At 44.8% G+C, this 18,132-nt stretch overlaps 1 long non-coding RNA gene across 1 annotated transcript; it reads left to right on the plus strand.

The window, feature by feature from the left end:
- Positions 1–1,239, plus strand: LOC120926483. Its single transcript, XR_005746951.1, has 3 exons — positions 1–82; positions 296–352; positions 495–1,239. It is a non-coding gene; the product is annotated as an uncharacterized LOC120926483 (long non-coding RNA).
- The last annotated feature ends 16,893 nt before the right edge of the window (positions 1,240–18,132 follow it).

Raw genomic sequence — 18,132 nt, forward strand, 5'->3', positions numbered from 1 at the left:
CAGATTCCCTCCCCCCTTACATCAGGTGCCCCCTTCAGATTCCCTCCCCCCTTACACTCATTGCAGTCCCTTGTTACATCAGGTGCCCCCTTCAGATTCCCTGCCCCCTTCAGATTCCCTCCCCCCTTGCATCAGGTGCCCCCTTCAGATTCCCTCCCCCCCTTACATCAGGTGCCCCCTTCAGATTCCCTCCCCCCCTTGCATCAGGTTCCCCCTTCAGATTCCCTCCCCCCTTAAATCAGGTGCCCCCTTCAGATTCCCTGCCCCCTTCAGATTCCCTCCCCCCTTACATCAGGTGCCCCCTTCAGATTCCCTCCCCCCTTACACTCATTGCAGTCCCTTGTTACATCAGGTGCCCCCTTCAGATTCCCTCCCCCCTTGCATCAGGTGCCCCCTTCAGATTCCCTCCCCCCCTTGCATCAGGTGCCCCCTTCAGATTCCCTCCCCCCCTTGCATCGGGTGCCCCCTTCAGATTCCCTCCCCCCTTACATCAGGTGCCCCCTTCAGATTCCCTCCCCCCTTACACTCATTGCAGTCCCTTGTTACATCAGGTACACCCTTCACAGTCCCCCTGTTACATCAGGTGCACCCAGGTGTCCCTCTGCGCATCAAAACTGAAAACAACGCAGCTCCTCCTTCCTCCCTCCAGTCTTCACTCCCCTTCGGTGCTTCGCTGACACTGAACTGTGCCGGTTCTCTACCGCCTCCTGCAGGCGGGAGGAAGAAGAACACCCAATTCTCTTTCCAGCTATCTTAGAGAGCCACAGTCTGGTCTGAATAATATGTCCGGTTTACAGGTGGACTGAAACCTGGACACAAGATTCAAAGCCCGGACTGTCAGGGTAAATCCCAGACAGGTGACAACCCTAGTGCTGGTGGAGTGAGAAAGATTAAGACTTTATGCAGAGTCACATACCATTTTGCTATCATCCCCAGCATTTCGCTAAAGAAGTAACAATGATAAGCAGGGGGGACTGGATGTCTTGGCCTTACACCACTCCTGGATTAGTTGCTGCGATTGGTAGCCAGCTAGAAAAGGTGTGCATTTCAGAGCTCCTCTGCCCCCAACTCCTCAAGCACCGGCTGCATGGCTTGGAGTGGTGAAAATCCCTATAACACGATTTTCACTGGCGGTGTGCAAAATGTCACTTTACCAATCAGCAGCAACATACATTTCTCTTTCGTTCATAGACGGACACAGCCTTCTTTGACATTAGGGTTATGCTTCTTCCTACCAGGAGAGTCCTGGAAGGAAGCGGATATAACCCTAAGGTCAAAGGCTGCTGTGTCCGTCCATGAACTCAGAGAAATGGATTTTACGGTGAGTACAAAAATCCTATTTTCTCTTCCGTTCATAGACGGACACAGCAGCCTTTGACCTTAGGGTTATATCCGCTTCCTTCTAGGACTCTCCTGGTAGGAAGAAGCATAACCCTAATGTCAAAGAAGGATGTGTCCGTCCATCAACTCAGAGAAATGGATTTTACGGTGAGTACAAAAATCCTATTTTTTCTGTTTTGGCATTTATGACCGATCCAAAGACCATATTACAAAATATTTCATCCTATTTACTGATCTTTGTCTACTTCACCAAATCCGAATCCATTATTTCACGCACATCAAAGCAGGCTTATTTCATAAAGCAAAGAAGCGCGCAAAAAGGAGCTGTTGCCTACAGCAGCCAATCGGAAATCGCCTTGCACTTTTCTGACATAAATGTTAAAATCTGATTGGCTGGTGTGTTTTTTCTTTATACTCATTCCTCTTTGCAATATCTTACCCAGTAAGCCTGCAGGTTCCTTATGAGTGCGGAAAACTTACGTTTTACAATTTGTATTTGTGTGTGTGTTTGCGGATGACATATCCATTTAAAAAGATGCCTTAATTATTTTCTTTGTTAAACAGAGTTCTGTATATTGGACTGTAGTTGGCTGCTTCATGGAATATATTGTACATCATTCTCCTTGTACAAATGTTCAGGTGACAAATAAAGTTTTATGTTGTATGGTGTATTCATTTTCCTCTTAACTGAAAGGGAAACGCATGCTGAGAGGTAAATTCAGCCGGGAACAATAAAATGCAGAACTTTGAGTACTAGTCAGTTCTTTGTGGGACACAGCAGCTGTTTAACCACTTAAAGGTGTTGTAAAGGTAAAAGTTTTGTCACCTTTACCACTTAACCCCCGGACCATATTGCTGCCCAAAGACCAGAGCACTTTTTGCGATTTGGGACTGCGCCGCTTTAACTGACAATTGCACGGTCGTGCGACGTGGCTCCCAAACAAAATTGGCGTCCTTTTTTTCCCACAAATAGGGCTTTCTTTTGGTGGTATTTGAACACCTCTGCGTTTTTGTTTTTTTTTGCGCTATAAACAAAAATAGAGCGACAATTTTGAAAAAAAATGAATATTTTTTTACTTTTTGCTGTAATAAATATCCCCCAAAAATATATAAAAAACATTTTTTTTCCTCAGTTTAGGCCGATACGTATTCTTCTACATATTTTTCGTAAAAAAAAATCGCAATAAGCATTTATTGATTGGTTTGCGCAAAAGTTATAGCGTTTACAAAATAGGGGGTATTTTTATGGCATTTTTATTAATATATTTTTTTTTACTAGTAATGGCGGCGATCAGCGATTTTTTTTTTTTCGGTACTGCGACATTATGGCGGACACTTCTGACACATTTTTGGGACCATTGGCATTTTTATAGCGATCAGTGCTATAAAAATGCATTGGATTACTATAAAAATGCCACTGGCAGTGAAGGGGTTAAGTATGTCCCTGTGTGTGTTCTAACTGTGGGGGGGGTGGCCTCACTAGGGGAAACACTGATCTTGTGTTCATACATTGTATGAACAGAAGATCAGCATTTCCCCTGCTGACAGGACCGAGAGCTGTGTGTTTACACACACAGCTCCCGGTCCCCGCTCTGTAACGAGCAATCGCCGGGCACACGCACGGGAGTCGGGGGCGAGCGGGGGGCGCGCGCACGCCCCTAGTGGCCGCTCGAAGAGCGGATGTATAGCTACGGGCTCTCGCCCAGGAGAGCCGACTTGCCGCCGTATAATGACGGTGCGCGGTCGGCTAGTAGTTAATGCATTAAGGTGAAAAAACTTCCAACAATACCGACCCCCCCCCCCCCCCCCATTATACTTACCTGACCACTCGAAAGTCCCGCGCTCGGCCCCGACATCCTCAGCCTGACCGGTTGATTGGCTAGAGCGGATGGATTGAAAGCAGCGCAGCCATTGGCCGGCGCTGCTGTCGATCACATCCAATGACAAGGCGGGGCTGAGTGATACAGTGAGCGGCTATGACCGCTCGCTGTATCACGGGAGCGCGCCCGCAAGGTCTCCACACAATGCGAGGGAGCTCGCATGAATGTGTGGAGTTCTTGCAGGGAGGACCAGAGACAGCCGCCGAGGGACCCCAGAAGACGTGGATCGGATCCACTCTGTGCAAAATGAGCTGCACAGTGGAGGTAAGTATAACATGTTTTTTATTTATTTAAAAATAAATGTACAACCCCTTTTAAGGACTGAGTCTCTGAAATTTTGTTTTTTTACAAGTAAAAAAACGTTTTTTTTGCTGGAACCCCCAAACATTATATATATATGTTTTTCTTGCACCCTAGAGAATAAAATGGCGGTCATTGCAATACTTTTTGTCGCACAAAAATCACTTTTTTTAATGAAAAAAATAAGACAACAGTAAAGTTAGCTTAATTTTTTTTTTTATACATTCTGAAAGATAATGTTACACTGAGTAAATTGATATCCAACGTGTCACGCTTCAAAGTTGCGCCTGCTCGTGGAACGGCAACAAACTTTTACCCTTAAAAATCTCCATAGGCGAAATTGTACAGGTTGCATATTTTGAGTTACAGAGGAGGTCTAGGGCTAGAATTATTGCTCTCACTCTAACGATCGCGGCGATACCTCACATGTGTGGTTTGAACACAGTTTTCATATGCGGGCCCTGCTTACATATGCATTCGCTTCTGCGCGTCGCTTCTGGCTCATCGGGACAGACGGTTTCGAAAAAATTATTTTTTTTTTTTTTCACATTTAAAAAAAATAATAATTTGGGTCACTTTTATTCCTATTACAAGGAATGTAAACATTTATAATGGAAAAAAGAATGACAGATCCTCTTAAATATGAGATCTGGGATCAAAAAGACCTCAGATCTCATATTTACACTAAAATGCAATATTTTTTATATATATATATATATATATATATAATTAGAATATAATATTTTTATGTCATTCTAAAAAAAAAAGTCCCTTCTAAGAGCTATAGGTGGAAGTGATGTTTTGATGTCGCTTCCACCCTGCAGTGATATGGCGATGGGTGGGGCCATCTTCCCCTCGCTCATCTCCACACACATCAAGGGAAAGGACTGGATCGCTGCCGACGGCTCCGATAAGCGGCGGAGGGCACCAGAGAAACCACTTTTATCTTTTGTAGCGGACCGCCCACTGAAGAAGAGAATATCGGGGGTTATATGAGCTAGCTGCTACCATAACGGTAATCCTCTTCAAACAGCCGACGTATAACGATGGCTGGAGGTTCGTAAGTGGTTAAAGTGGAGGTTCCATCAAAAAAACTATTTTGCTTTAAACTCTAGCTTACGGGACCGGGAGCTGTGTGTTTACACACACAGCTCCCGGTCCCCGCTCTGTAACGAGCGATCGTGTGTGCCCGGCGGCGATCGCGCCCGCCGGGCACACGCACGGGAGTCGGGGGCGCGCACGCGCCCCTAGTGGGCACTCTAAGAGCTGACGTTCTACTACGTGCTCTCGCCCAGGAGAGCCGACCTGCCGCCGTAGAATGGTCGGCAAGTGGTTAAGGATGAAGTAGCCTTTACATTACATCCTTCAGAAAGCTAATCTCTGATGCAAGTAGACATGTGCGCACTGAAATATTTTTCATCCGAAAAATAAATTTATTTAGTTACTCCCGAAATTCGTTTTTATTTATTTTGTTTTTAGTTAGAAATTGCATTCGTACGAAAATCTGAATGAATTAAGGTTGAATCTGTCATTGAAGGCTTATGGCAGGCATGTCCAAAGTCCGGCCCGCATGTCCAAAGTCCGGCCCTCGTTCCAGTTTAATGAGGCCCCACTGGTAATTTGGATATATATATATCTTTTGTGGCCCCCAATGAATCCCTGAGCGCCACTGGGATTTGTTGGGGGGGCCACAAAAGCTATATACCGTATTTATTGTTCTGGCAGCCTCGGAGGGGACAGGGAGGGGGCTGGACGAGTCCTGTCAGATTACATACCGGAGAATCTCCTGTTTACTCGGTGGCGTTTGTAATAGTAAGTCCCGTCTCCTGGGCTGCTATTAGATGACTGTTCTGTCTATCATAGGAGGCATGACTTAGTATTAAAATAGCCGCCGAGCAAACATGAGATTCCTATGTATGTAATCTGTTTGCGCTCGTCCCGCCCCCTTAGAGGCTGCAGATGGCCATTGATCAGGCTGCACTGATGGCAATGGTGAGGCTGCATTCAGAGGCTGCATTCATGGCAATGGTAAGGCTGCATTGATGGGCAGTGAACCTTATTTTGATTCACAGTTCTTTATTTAAAAAAAAAAAAAATCCAAAAACTTCTCTCTTAAAGTGAAGGTGTGTGTTATACGCTGATAAATATGGTATATCCAAATAACACGCCCGAGCTCATCCTTAGACTCTTCACCACACACAGCCACAGAGGCAAGAGAATTCTTGTTGGGCAGTGTATTTGTTAATTTGCATTTAATTTTAATGGTTCAAAGAATGTTAGGCAAAATGGTCAGCCCTCACCCATGTTCACTTCATCAAATCTGGCCCTCTTTGAAAAAAGTTTGGACACCCCTGGCTTATGGTGTCTGTTGAATGTTCAAAGAAGATTTGACAGAGCAGTGAAACTGTACGACGCCGCGATCGTACATTTCCGGTCGAATGTTCCGCCTACAAGCTAGCTATAGAAGAATTCTAATGTTGTATGACTAGTAATAATTATATTTATTATTAGTAGTAGTCAACCAACATTAGAACTTTTCTATAGCCTATGGACCAAGCATTTGATCAGAAATGTATGATTGCAGCGTCGTACAGTTTAGCTGCTTCGTCAAATCTTCTTAGAACTTTCGACAGACACCATAAGCCTTCAATGACATATTTGAAGTTTGTATGTTTTTCGATGCTTTGTCGAATCCTCATCGTTCATGTTGAATTGTCAAGTTCGTTCTAGCTATTTTACTGCTATATATTCTGTGCATTCGTTTTCGTAACCTCTTTGGTTACAATCAGCCAATAACATTCATCATCATTATTTTTATTTTACTGCCACCACCATGTTTCACGGTGGGGATGGGGTGTTCAGGGTGATGTGCAGTGTTCGTTTTCTGCCACACATAGCAAAATGCTATTAGGCCGAAAAGTAAAATTTTGGTCTCATAGTTACATAGTAGGTGAGGTTGAAAAAGTCCATAATTTCCAACCTATGTGTATGATTATATACAGTGCCTTGCGAAAGTATTCGGCCCCCTTGAACTTTGCGACCTTTTGCCACATTTCAGGCTTCAAACAAAGATATAAAACTGTAATTTTTAAGAATCGACAACAAGTGGGACACAATCATGAAGTGGAACGAAATTTTATTGGATATTTCAAACTTTTAAAAAAAAATAAAAAACTGAAAAATTGGGCGTGCAAAATTATTCAGCCCCCTTAAGTTAATACTTTGTAGCGCCACCTTTTGCTGCGATTACAGCTGTAAGTCGCTTGGGGTATGTCTCTATGAGTTTTGCACATCGAGAGACTGAAATTTTTGCCCATTCCTCCTTGCAAAACCGCTCGAGCTCAGTGAGGTTGGATGGAGAGCGTTTGTGAACAGCAGTTTTCAGTTCTTTCCACAGATTCTCGATTGGATTCAGGTCTGGACTTTGACTTGGCCATTCTAACACCTGGATATGTTTATTTGTGAACCATTCCATTGTAGATTTTGCTTTATGTTTTGGATCATTGTCTTGTTGGAAGACAAATCTCCGTCCCAGTCTCAGGTCTTTTGCAGACTCCATCAGGTTTTCTTCCAGAATGGTCCTGTATTTGTCTCCATCCATCTTCCCATAAATTTTAACCATCTTCCCTGTCCCTGCTGAAGAAAAGCAGGCCCAAACCATGATGCTGCCACCACCATGTTTCACAGTGGGGATGGTGTGTTCAGGGTGATGAGCTGTGTTTCTTTTACGCCAAACATAACGTTTTGCATTGTTGCCAAAAAGTTCGATTTTGGTTTCATCTGACAAGAGCACCTTCTTCCACATGTTTGGTGTGTCTCCCAGGTGGCTTGTGGCAAACTTTAAACGACACTTTTTATGGATATCTTTAAGAAATGGCTTTCTTCTTGCCACTCTTCCATAAAGGCCAGATTTGTGCAGTATACGACTGATTGTTGTCCTATGGACAGAGTCTCCCACCTCAGCTGTAGATCTCTGCAGTTCATCCAGAGTGATCATGGGCCTCTTGGCTGCATCTCTGATCAGTCTTCTCCTTGTATGAGCTGAAAGTTTAGAGGGACGGCCAGGTCTTCGTAGATTTGCAGTGGTCTGATACTCCTTCCATTTCAATATTATTGCTTGCACAGTGCTCCTTGGGATGTTTAAAGCTTGGGAAATCTTTTTGTATCCAAATGCGGCTTTAAACTTCTCCACAACAGTATCTCGGACCTGCCTGGTGTGTTCCTTGTTCTTCATGATGCTCTCTGCGCTTTAAACGGACCTCTGAGACTATCACAGTGCAGGTGCATTTACACGGAGACTTGATTACAGACAGGTGGATTCTATTTATCATCATTAGTCATTTAGGTCAAGATTGGATCATTTAGAGATCCTCACTGAACTTCTGGAGAGAGTTTGCTGCACTGAAAGTAAAGGGGCTGAATAATTTTGCACGCCCAATTTTTCATTTTATTATTTGTTAAAAAAGTTTGAAATATCCAATAAATTTCGTTCCACTTCATGATTGTGTCCCACTTGTTGTTGATTCTTCAAAAAAATTACAGTTTTATATCTTTATGTTTGAAGCCTGAAATGTGGCAAAAGGTTGCAAAGTTCAAGGGGGCCGAATACTTTCACAAGGCACTGTGTATATATATATATATATATATATATATATATATATATATATATATAAACCGCAGTTTGGCTGCATATGAGTTTTTATTATTGTTTTTACCAATAAACGTGCCCTGTGTTACGGGATTATGCGATGTGCCTTTCCTCTTTTTCCCATTGCTCTGCCACTCTCTGAGTAACGAATTGCTGCAAGTGTGAGGCAAGGAGAGATAAGAAAGGACATACAGGAGATTGTTACGAGGTCGGCGCTCGTGGAGATACGCCCATTATTTTATTGATTTGAGTGAGTGCATTGGTGTTTCACTTATTTCCACAACTGTATTGGGTTACAGAGTTACACTATTATTCCATTGTTGTCTTTCCACATGTGACCACCCGGGACCGGGTCCTTTAGCTGTATTCCAGGCTTACCATAACAACTGCTGTGTTTTTATGTGAAGATTGTCAGGCTGTCAGTCTAACAGCTGTGAGGTGAGCTGCTAAGAATCACAGGAGGTGTGTGCACACTGAAGCTATCCATTCCTCAACACCTGGCTCTGGGATCACTATCTAGAGACTTTTTTAGTGTTTTACTTTCACCTTATCTAAATTACTTTTGCACGTGTGTGCTCTTTATGCCAATTTCTTTTGGCTTGTATACATTTATCCTTTTGTAAAGTTTTACACATATAACTGTGTTTCACTTTGGATTTATGCCTTTTGTTTCACATATTTTATTTTTTGTTGAAGATTTGATGCATCTAGATCACTTATTGTTCACAATATCAGGTTCACTTTATTACATTTTTTCTGGAGTTTTATGCACTTAGTGTGTTCATCAGTCACACTGTCCCCCCCCCCCCCTTTCTCCTTTGTCACACAGCGCAGACATCAACACTGTTACATTCATAAAAATGTGTATTTTAACTAAATTCCTATACCTGTTCCAAGCCCTACCTGTACATATACCAAACTTATTCTTTAAGCAAGTACATGCCCTCTTCACCCGTTTTATATGGGCCAATAAAAACCCTGACTCCGTAGGACCCAAATCTCACTCCCTAAACCAGGGGTATTGAATTAAAATTCATGGAGGTCCGATTAGTAAATTTTTCTTCCAGCCGAAGGTCCGCATCGCAGTTTTGTGCGATTACCCCGATACTTTACATCGCAACCAAGGGGTGCAGGCACGACACACCATTCGTTTGAATGGGCTGCTGCGCCTGTGTTTCTGCTGGGAAAAGGTCCTGGCATCTTTTTAAAAAGGCAGCCACATGGAAACTGCATGATGCGTTTGTACCATGCAATTTCCATGTGCAGAAAATTGCACTTTGCATTTTAGTGCATTCACGTTTTCTGTGCAGCACCTCATTTTGTGTGCAGCTGCTTGTTCCCTTCACATCTTCCCCACCACAGCCCTGTCCCCCTTCACATATCCCCCCACACAGTATTGCCCCATCACATATGCCCCCCACACAGTATTACCCCCCTTCACATATCCCCCCACACAGTATTACCCCCTTCACATATCCCCCCACACAGTATTACCCCCCCTTCACATATCCCCCCCCACACAGTATTGCCCCATCACATATCCCCCCACACAGTATTACCCCATCACATATCCCCCCCACACAGTATTGCCCCATCACATATCCCCCACACAGTATTGCCACATCACATATCCCCCCACACAGTATTGCCCCATTACATATCCCCCCACACAGTTTTGCCCCCTTTACATGACCCCATCACATATCTCCCCACACAGTATTGCCCCATCACATATCCCCCACACAGTATTGCCACATCACATATCCCCCCACACAGTATTGCCCCCTTTACATGACCCCCATCACATATCCCCCACACAGTTTTGCCCCCTTTACATGACCCCCATCACATATCCCCCCACACAGTATTGCCCCATTACATATCCCCCCACACAGTATTGTCCCCTTTACATGACCCCATCACATATCTCCCCACACAGTATTGCCCCATCACATATCCCCCCACACAGTATTGTCCCCTTTACATGACCCCATCACATATCTCCCCACACAGTATTGCCCCATCACATATCCCCCCACACAGTATTGTCCCCTTTACATGACCCCATCACATATCTCCCCACACAGTATTGCCTCATCACATATCCCCCCACACAGTATTGTCCCCTTTACATGACCCCATCACATATCTCCCCACACAGTATTGCCCCATCACATATCCCCCCACACAGTATTGCCCCATCACATATCCCCCCACAGTATTGCCCCTTTACATGACCCCCATCACAGATCCCCCCATCACATATCCCCCCACACAGTATTGCCCCATCACATATTCCCCCCCACACAGTATTGCCCCATCACATATCCCCCCCCACACACACAGTACTGCCCCCATCACATCCCCCCCCCCCACACAGTACTGCCCCCTTTACACGATGCTCCCTTTACATGACCCCCCTCCACACACACAGCACTGCCCCGCTCCCCATCCTTAACATTTTCATACATTTTCCTCCCTTCCCTCTCCACTCCTACCTTTCACAGAGCGGAGGGCGGGAGGCGGGACAGTCGGGGACTAAAGGCGCGGGAGCTGTCGGGTTGACTTTCCGGCGAACTGGTGATTGGCTGCTAGGACCGCCTCCTAGCAACCAATCACCTCCATCTAACATGACAGGCAGCTACCTCTCTGGTCCCGCCCACGGTCCGGGATTGTCCCGCCGTCCGCTCCTCTTCTCTGTTAACAAATAGGAGGCTGGGGACAAAAGTGGCGGCTAAATGGCGCGATCGCCGCGGTCCGGAAAGAGCAGCAGCTCGGGCCGGACGCGGGCCGCCATTTAGTGATGCCCACCCTAAACAGTACACAGGTCTAGCGCTGCCAGACGTCAGTCAATATTTTCAGGCCACCCACCTAGGTCGAATACTTGACTGGAGACGCAACATGACAACTAAACTATGGGTGCAGATAGAGCAAGCTCAAACTAACATACCATTAAAGAGCGCAATCTGGTGCTATGACTCTCTCCCCCAGGATTGAAATCACATCCACTGTTGGGTACGACATTACGCCACAGCATCCAAGTAACCATGCAATAATCCCTTACCTCGAACAATTCTCCACTGTACCCGATACTAGGACACCCAAAATTTTCACCAGGCCTCCAACCTACTGAATATGACACCCTGAGGAGCTCAGGCTCTGATCATGCCTCCGAGTTTGTGACAGCAGGACGCTGGCCTACCATCCCGGAACTGACTGCTGCGACGAGCAAATACCAACTGGCGTTCTTCCTCGTACATCTCTTAAAATTCTGACAAAAAAAATATACAAAAAATCGTTGGTGTATCACTTATTAAACGCCGCCAAGGCATGTATACCTCTTTACTGGAAACAACAGTGTCCGCCGACTGTTGCGTGTTGGCTGCAGAAGGTGGAGGAAATGAATAAGATGGAGTCCTCACTGCGCAGCATAACCGTGAGAAATACTCTAAATCCTGGAGTCTCTGGAACATTTTCATTGTTTCTGAGGATGGAACATCTCTCCTGGGGTAATAGTTTGTCAGCAGACATCTGCATAGTTCTGCAACGTGAGTCGTTCCCCTACCTACACCCTCACCCTGGCTTCCCTGCCCCCCCCCCCCCTTATTTCTACTACTTTCTATTCTTCTCTTTCTCTCTATATACTATTTACTATACAGTTTAAGGAAAAAGAAGGAAAGAGGTCCAATTGCCCTTGGACACACGTAAAAATGGAATACTTCATCAACCCATATGTTGTACGCCAACTACATCATTATCTTGGAATGTTCGGATGTATAATGTTTAATACATCTTGAAACACTGTACGTAGTGTCTGTAACCTGTATGATATGTTCATTTTGTTTGCAATGTTGGTTGGTGCTCAAAAATTCATATTTGAAAAAAAAAAAGAAGACAACACCGGAAGATGACAGCTTCGTGGAGAAGATGGCCCTGGGAGAGATGGCGGCTCAGAGAGAGATGGCGGCTCAGAGATGGTTTACATAGGTACATAGTAGGTGAGGTTGAAAAAAGACACAAGTCCATCAAATGTGTGTGAATATATGTCAGTATTACATTGTATATTCCTGTATGTTGTGGTCGTTCAGGTGCTGATCTAATAGTTTTTTGAAACTATCAATGCTCCCCGCTGAGACCACCACCCGTGGAAGGGAATTCCACATCCTTGCCGCTCTTACAGTAATGAATCCTCTACGTAGTTAAAGGTTAAACTTCTTTTCTTCTAATTTAAATGAGTGACCACGTGTCTTGTTAACCACTTGCCGCCCGCCAATGACAGATTGACGGCGGCAAAGTGGTTGTAGAATCCTGACTGGACGTCATATGACGTCCTCAGGATTCTGAGCCGCTGCGCGACCCCGGGGGCACGCATCGCGGCGATCGTTGTTGCAGGGTGTCAGTCTGACACCCCGCAACACCGATCTCGGTAAAGAGTCTCTCACGGAGACTCTTTACCACGTGATTAGCCGTGTCCAACCACGGCTGATCACGATGTAAACAGGAAGAGCCGTTGATGGCTCTTCCTCACTCGCGTCTGACAGACGCGAGTAGAGGAGAGACGATCGGCGGCTCTCCTGACAGGGGGGGTTCGCGCTGATTGTTTATCAGCGCAGCCCCCCTCGGATCGCCACACTGGACCACCAGGGAAGCCCACCCTGGACCAGGGAAGGGCAAAAAAAAAAAAGGGGGCAAAAATAAAAAGTCTGGGCAAAAAAAAAAAAAGATGCCAATCAGTGCCCGTAATTGAAAGAGAAAACTTACTTATTTACAAAAAAATTTACAGAAAAAAATAAAAACATAATTTTTTTTCAAAATTTTCAGTCTTTTTTTAGTTGTTGCGCAAAAAAAAACGGTATTTGTAAATTGAAATTATATCCCCTCTCAAGCGTCTCTTCTCCAGAGAGAAAAAGTTCAGAGCTCGCAACGTTTCCTCATAACCAATATCCTTCAGACCCTTTATTAGCTTTGTTGCCCTTCTTTGTACTCGCTCCATTTCCAGGACATCCTTCCTGAGGACTGGTGCCCAGACCTGGACAGCATACTCTAGGTGCGGCCAGACCAGAGTCTTGTAGAGCGGGAGAATTATCATTTTATCTCTGGAGATAATCCCCTTTTTAATGCCAATATTCTGTTTGCTTTGTTAGCAGCAGCTTGGCATCGTATGCAATTGCTGAGCCTATCATATACTAGGACCCCCAGGCCCTTTTCCATCCTAGATTCCCCAGAGGTTCTCCCCCCAGTGTATAGATTACATTCATATTTTTGCCACCCAAATGCATTATTTTACATTTTTCTACATCGAACCTCATTTGACATGTAGTTGCCCACCCCATTAATTTGTTCAGATTTTTTTCCACATCCTGCTGAGAAGTTATTGCCCTGCTTAGCTTAGTATTGTCTGCAAATACAGGGATTGAACTGTTTACCCCATCCTCCGGGTCCTTTATGAACAAATTAAACAGGATTGGTCCCAGCACAGAACCCTGGGGGGACCCCATTACCCACCCCTGACCATTCCGAGTACTCCTCACTTATCACCACCCTCGGAACTCGCCCTTGTAGCCGGTTTTCAATCCATGTACTCACCCTATGGTGCATGCCAACAGACATTATTTTGTACAGTAAACGTTTATGGGGAACTGTGTCAAATGCTTTTTGGTCAAAATCCAGATACACCACATCTACAGGCCTTCCTTTATCTAGATGGCAACTCACCTCCTCATAGAAGGTTAATAGATTGGTCTGGCAAGAACGATTCAAGAATCCATGCTGATTAATGCTAATGATACCGTTCTCATTACTAAAATCTTGTATATAGTCCCTTATCATCCCCTCCAAGAGCTTACATACTATTGATGTTAGGCTAACTGGTCTGTAATTCCCAGGGATGTATTTTGGGCCCTTTTTAAACATTGGTGCAACATTGGCTTTTCTCCAAATTAGCTGGTACCATTCCAGTCAGTAAAAATTAGGAACAATGGTCTGGCAATTACTTGACTGAGTTCCCCAAGTACCCTCAGGTGCAAGCCATCTGGTCCCGGTGATTTATTAATGTTAAGTTTCCCAAGTCTAATTTTAATTATGTCCTCTGTTAACCATGGAGGTGCTTCCTGTGATGTGTGATAAGGATAAACACTGCAGTTTTGGTTACTGAAGCCCCCCCCAATTCCCTTGTGAAGACCGAGGAGAATAAACCCAATACCTTTGCCATCTCCCCATCCTTTGTAACCAGATGTCCTTCCTCATTCTTTATGGGGCCAATATGGCCTGTCCTCCCTTTTTTACATACATATTTTTGGGGAATTTTTTTGCTCTCCTCCGCTATGTGTCTGTCAGGTCACATGAGGGCAGCTGACAGATGCACACTGTTGGGGGTCAGGAGTGCACCGCTAAGGTAGTGGACCCTACGGCTGACTGCTGCAGATGGAACTCTGGGTGGTAAGGAAGACTGGTCCACTGGAGCACCAAAATGGATCCCACAGGGAGCTAGAGCATAAGATTCCCCAGGGCGCGGAGTCTAAGACCCAGCAGGTGATCACCAGAGCCTCTAGTGGTGAGGATGGACTGCAACTGACTCCAGGTCACGGCCCCCGGAGTCTCCCAGCTTATGTTCACAGTAGACTACAGGAGGAAGCAGCAGCCCAGGATAACAAGTGATAGTAAGGCGATAAGCCAAAGGTCGGGGCGACTAGCAGACAAGGATAAACATAAAAAAAAGCCAAAAGGTCAGGGTCACAAGCAGGCAGGGATAGTCGAGAACAAGCCAAGATCGGTAACTTGAATCAGATGTAGAAGACAAAGCAAGTCACACACAAAAACTAAAACACACAATATTGATCAGCAAGGCTGGCTTGCAGTGCAGAGGTTAATATAGAGTTCTCTGACAGGTGAGAGTGGCTGGCCTCTAAGGGTGAACACATGGAGGAGAGGTGAGCTGACAAACATTACTGCATATCCATGACAGTGTCTTTTATGTTCCATCTTAGCCGCCCAAATTGCACCCTTACATTTCTTGCTGCATTCTTTATAAAGTCTGAATGCTGATGATCCCTCAACCTTGTATTTTTTGAAGGCCTTCTTCGCTTTTATATGCATTTTTACATTGGAATTAAGCCATCCAGGACTTTTGTTAGCTCTTTTAAATGTATTACCCAATGGGATGCATTGGCCAATGCCCTTATTTAATATGCTCTTAAAGTAAACCCATCTCTCCTCCGTGTTCTATGGGCTAGATCCACAGCCAGCCGCCGTAACTTAAATATTCCCATTTAAGTTACACTGCCGGAAAATTCCTACTAAGTGCCCGATCCACAAAGCACTTACCTAGAAATTTTCAGCTGTGTAACTTAAATCCGGCCGGCGCAAGGCGTTCCTATTCAAATGGGGCGAGTCCCATTTAAATTAGGCACGCTCCCGCGCCGGCCATACTGCGCATGCTCACGACGTCATTTTCCCGACGGGCGTAAAAAAAAAAAAAAATACGAGTTGCGGCAGGAAAAAGAAAAAGACGGTGACGCGGGATAGAAGGGTCTGCTTTTACAAGGCCTAAACAGTTTAGGCCTTGTAAAAGCAGCCCTAATTTTACGATTGCAAACTAATACTTACGGAGAAAAAAACGAAGCTGAAAAGCTTTGTGGATCTCCGTAAGTGCCAATTTGTATACCCGAAGCGGCATTTCGACTTGAAATGCCCCCAGCGGCGGATGCGGTACTGCATCCTAAGATCCGACAGTGTAAGTCCCTTACACATGTCGGATCTTCTGCCTATCTATTGGAAACTGATTCTGTGGATCAGTTCCAAAGATAGAAACAGGAATACGACGGCGTATCAGTAGATACGCCGTCGTATCCCTTTTGTGGATCTGGCCCTAAGTTACTAAGATTGTATCCCAATTTATGCCCTCTAGCAAGGTCCGTAGTTTAGGGAAGTTGGCTCTTTTGAAATTCAGTGTCTTTGTATTCCCCTTATGTTTCCCATTTGTGTGATTTATACTGAAGTCAATTGACCCGTGATCTACGGGTCTACCATAAAATTGTCCTGCAAGACATTTAGGATCTGGCGAGCCTTAGACAAATCTGTAGTTCCCTCTGCCCAATCTGGATAATTAAAATCCCCCCATTATGGTAATACTTCCCATCCTTGCTGCTAATCCAAATTGTAATAGAAGGCCCGCCTCCCTCAGGTTAGGGGAGCTATAGCATTCTCCAGTAATATTTTACCCTTAGCTTCATTCCTTTGGAGATTTACCCATCAGGATTCCACCTCCTCCCTAGCTCCCTTAGTGCTGCTGCTGTGTCCATCCATGAACGGAAGAGAAAAAAAAAAAAGTAACACTTTACTTTTTGATTACTTGTTACAAAAGTAACAAGTAATAATTTTCCAATCCAGTATGGAAATCAGGAATTCTTACTTTACTTCTTGCATGCTGATGTGCTGGAAAGATTGTGAATAGCAGGCAAGACATGCAATTCAAAACCAGAAGGGAAACACCACATTTGGTGGATTCCATTGAAAATTCATGGACCTGAATGAAGATACTAGGCCAAGATAGGGCACAAATGCACCTTTTTTTTTAAAACAGAAAGTTAGAATAAAACCCCCAAAACTGTTCTGCTAAAGAGACTTCTGACAGCATCAGACATTTGTGACAGATAATCCCTATGGTAAAATCTGGGGACTATAAGGCCCCAAATCCCTCCTCTGCCCTTAAAAGTATCTAAAACAGTGGTTCTCAACCTTCTAGTGCCGTGACCCCTTGATAAGATTTCCCAAGTTGTGGGGACCCCTGACAGTAAAATTATTTTTGTAGCATGGATTGTCAGCACCCAAGGCAAGACAAGTAATTTGTGCTTAAACCACGGACATTTAGCGCTCCCCGAGTCCTTTTAATGGCAACTATAATCACACTCACTGTGTCTCCGACTTTGTGGTGTCTCCTAGCAGTGACACTAATGCCGAAATCAGGAGATGGTCTCCTCCTGCCCCTCCCACTTCACATTCCTCACCAGTCAGCTGACCTCTAGTCTCTGCCCCCAGCCATGCTGTGAACTGAATGGGCGCCTGAAAAGAGGCTGAGTGGGCGGCCACGAACAGCCCAGCTAGGCAACCACAGGCTCCAGGGACAGCCCTGCTGGGTGGCCGCAAAAAGGCTGGTAGAGCGGTACAGGCTTCAGGAATAGCCCAGGATTCGGTGACCCCTGGCAAATCATTTGACCCCCGAGGGGGTCCCAGACCCCCAGGTTGAGTACCACTGATCAAAAAAAAAAAAAAAAGAAGTTGGAACTTTTTTTTTTAAATGGTGGCATTGACATTCAGCCAAACCGGAAGGGAGGTCAGGTCATCGCTCCCAGGTTACCATATCTGAGCAAGGCTTTTCTCAGCTCAGGCTGGTTTGATGGAAGAACCAGACAAAGCCACGGAAGTGGCATGCTCTCCCCCCTATGCTTGTTGAAGCAAACCAGTGGCCAATTAGGATAGCTTTTACAACAAAAAGCCAAACGCTGGCTCAAAAAAATAAAAATAAAAAAAAATTAACAGTACTGGGCAGCAAGCAATCATGCCAGGAAAACTTGAAGTCCAGCGGCATACGGGTTTGCTGGTCGACAAGTGGTTAAAAACAAATTATGAAAGACCATTTTCCCTAAAAAAAAAAAAAAAAAAAAAGTGGTGCACTGGTTAGCAGAGTAGAAGAAGCCCATGTTAAATCAGAGGATGAGCAATCTTCCCTTACATTTGCTATATGAAACAAAAGTAGTAATTATATTCCCTCATTTTCAAATCGAATTCAGCAGTGGTGGTAATTGAGCATCTCCAAACTCTTCCTCAGCAGCAGTTGCTCAGTGGTTTCCAGACACATTATTGCCAGGACTAGTCATCTCATTTCTATGGGAAACTCTACATGAACGTGAAAAGAATTCAGTTTTCAATTTACAGTTTTAAAGGACTGACAAGACAAAAACAGGA

Source organism: Rana temporaria, chromosome 1 (genome assembly GCF_905171775.1).
Source record: "Rana temporaria chromosome 1, aRanTem1.1, whole genome shotgun sequence".
NCBI classification, from domain to species: domain Eukaryota; kingdom Metazoa; phylum Chordata; class Amphibia; order Anura; family Ranidae; genus Rana; species Rana temporaria.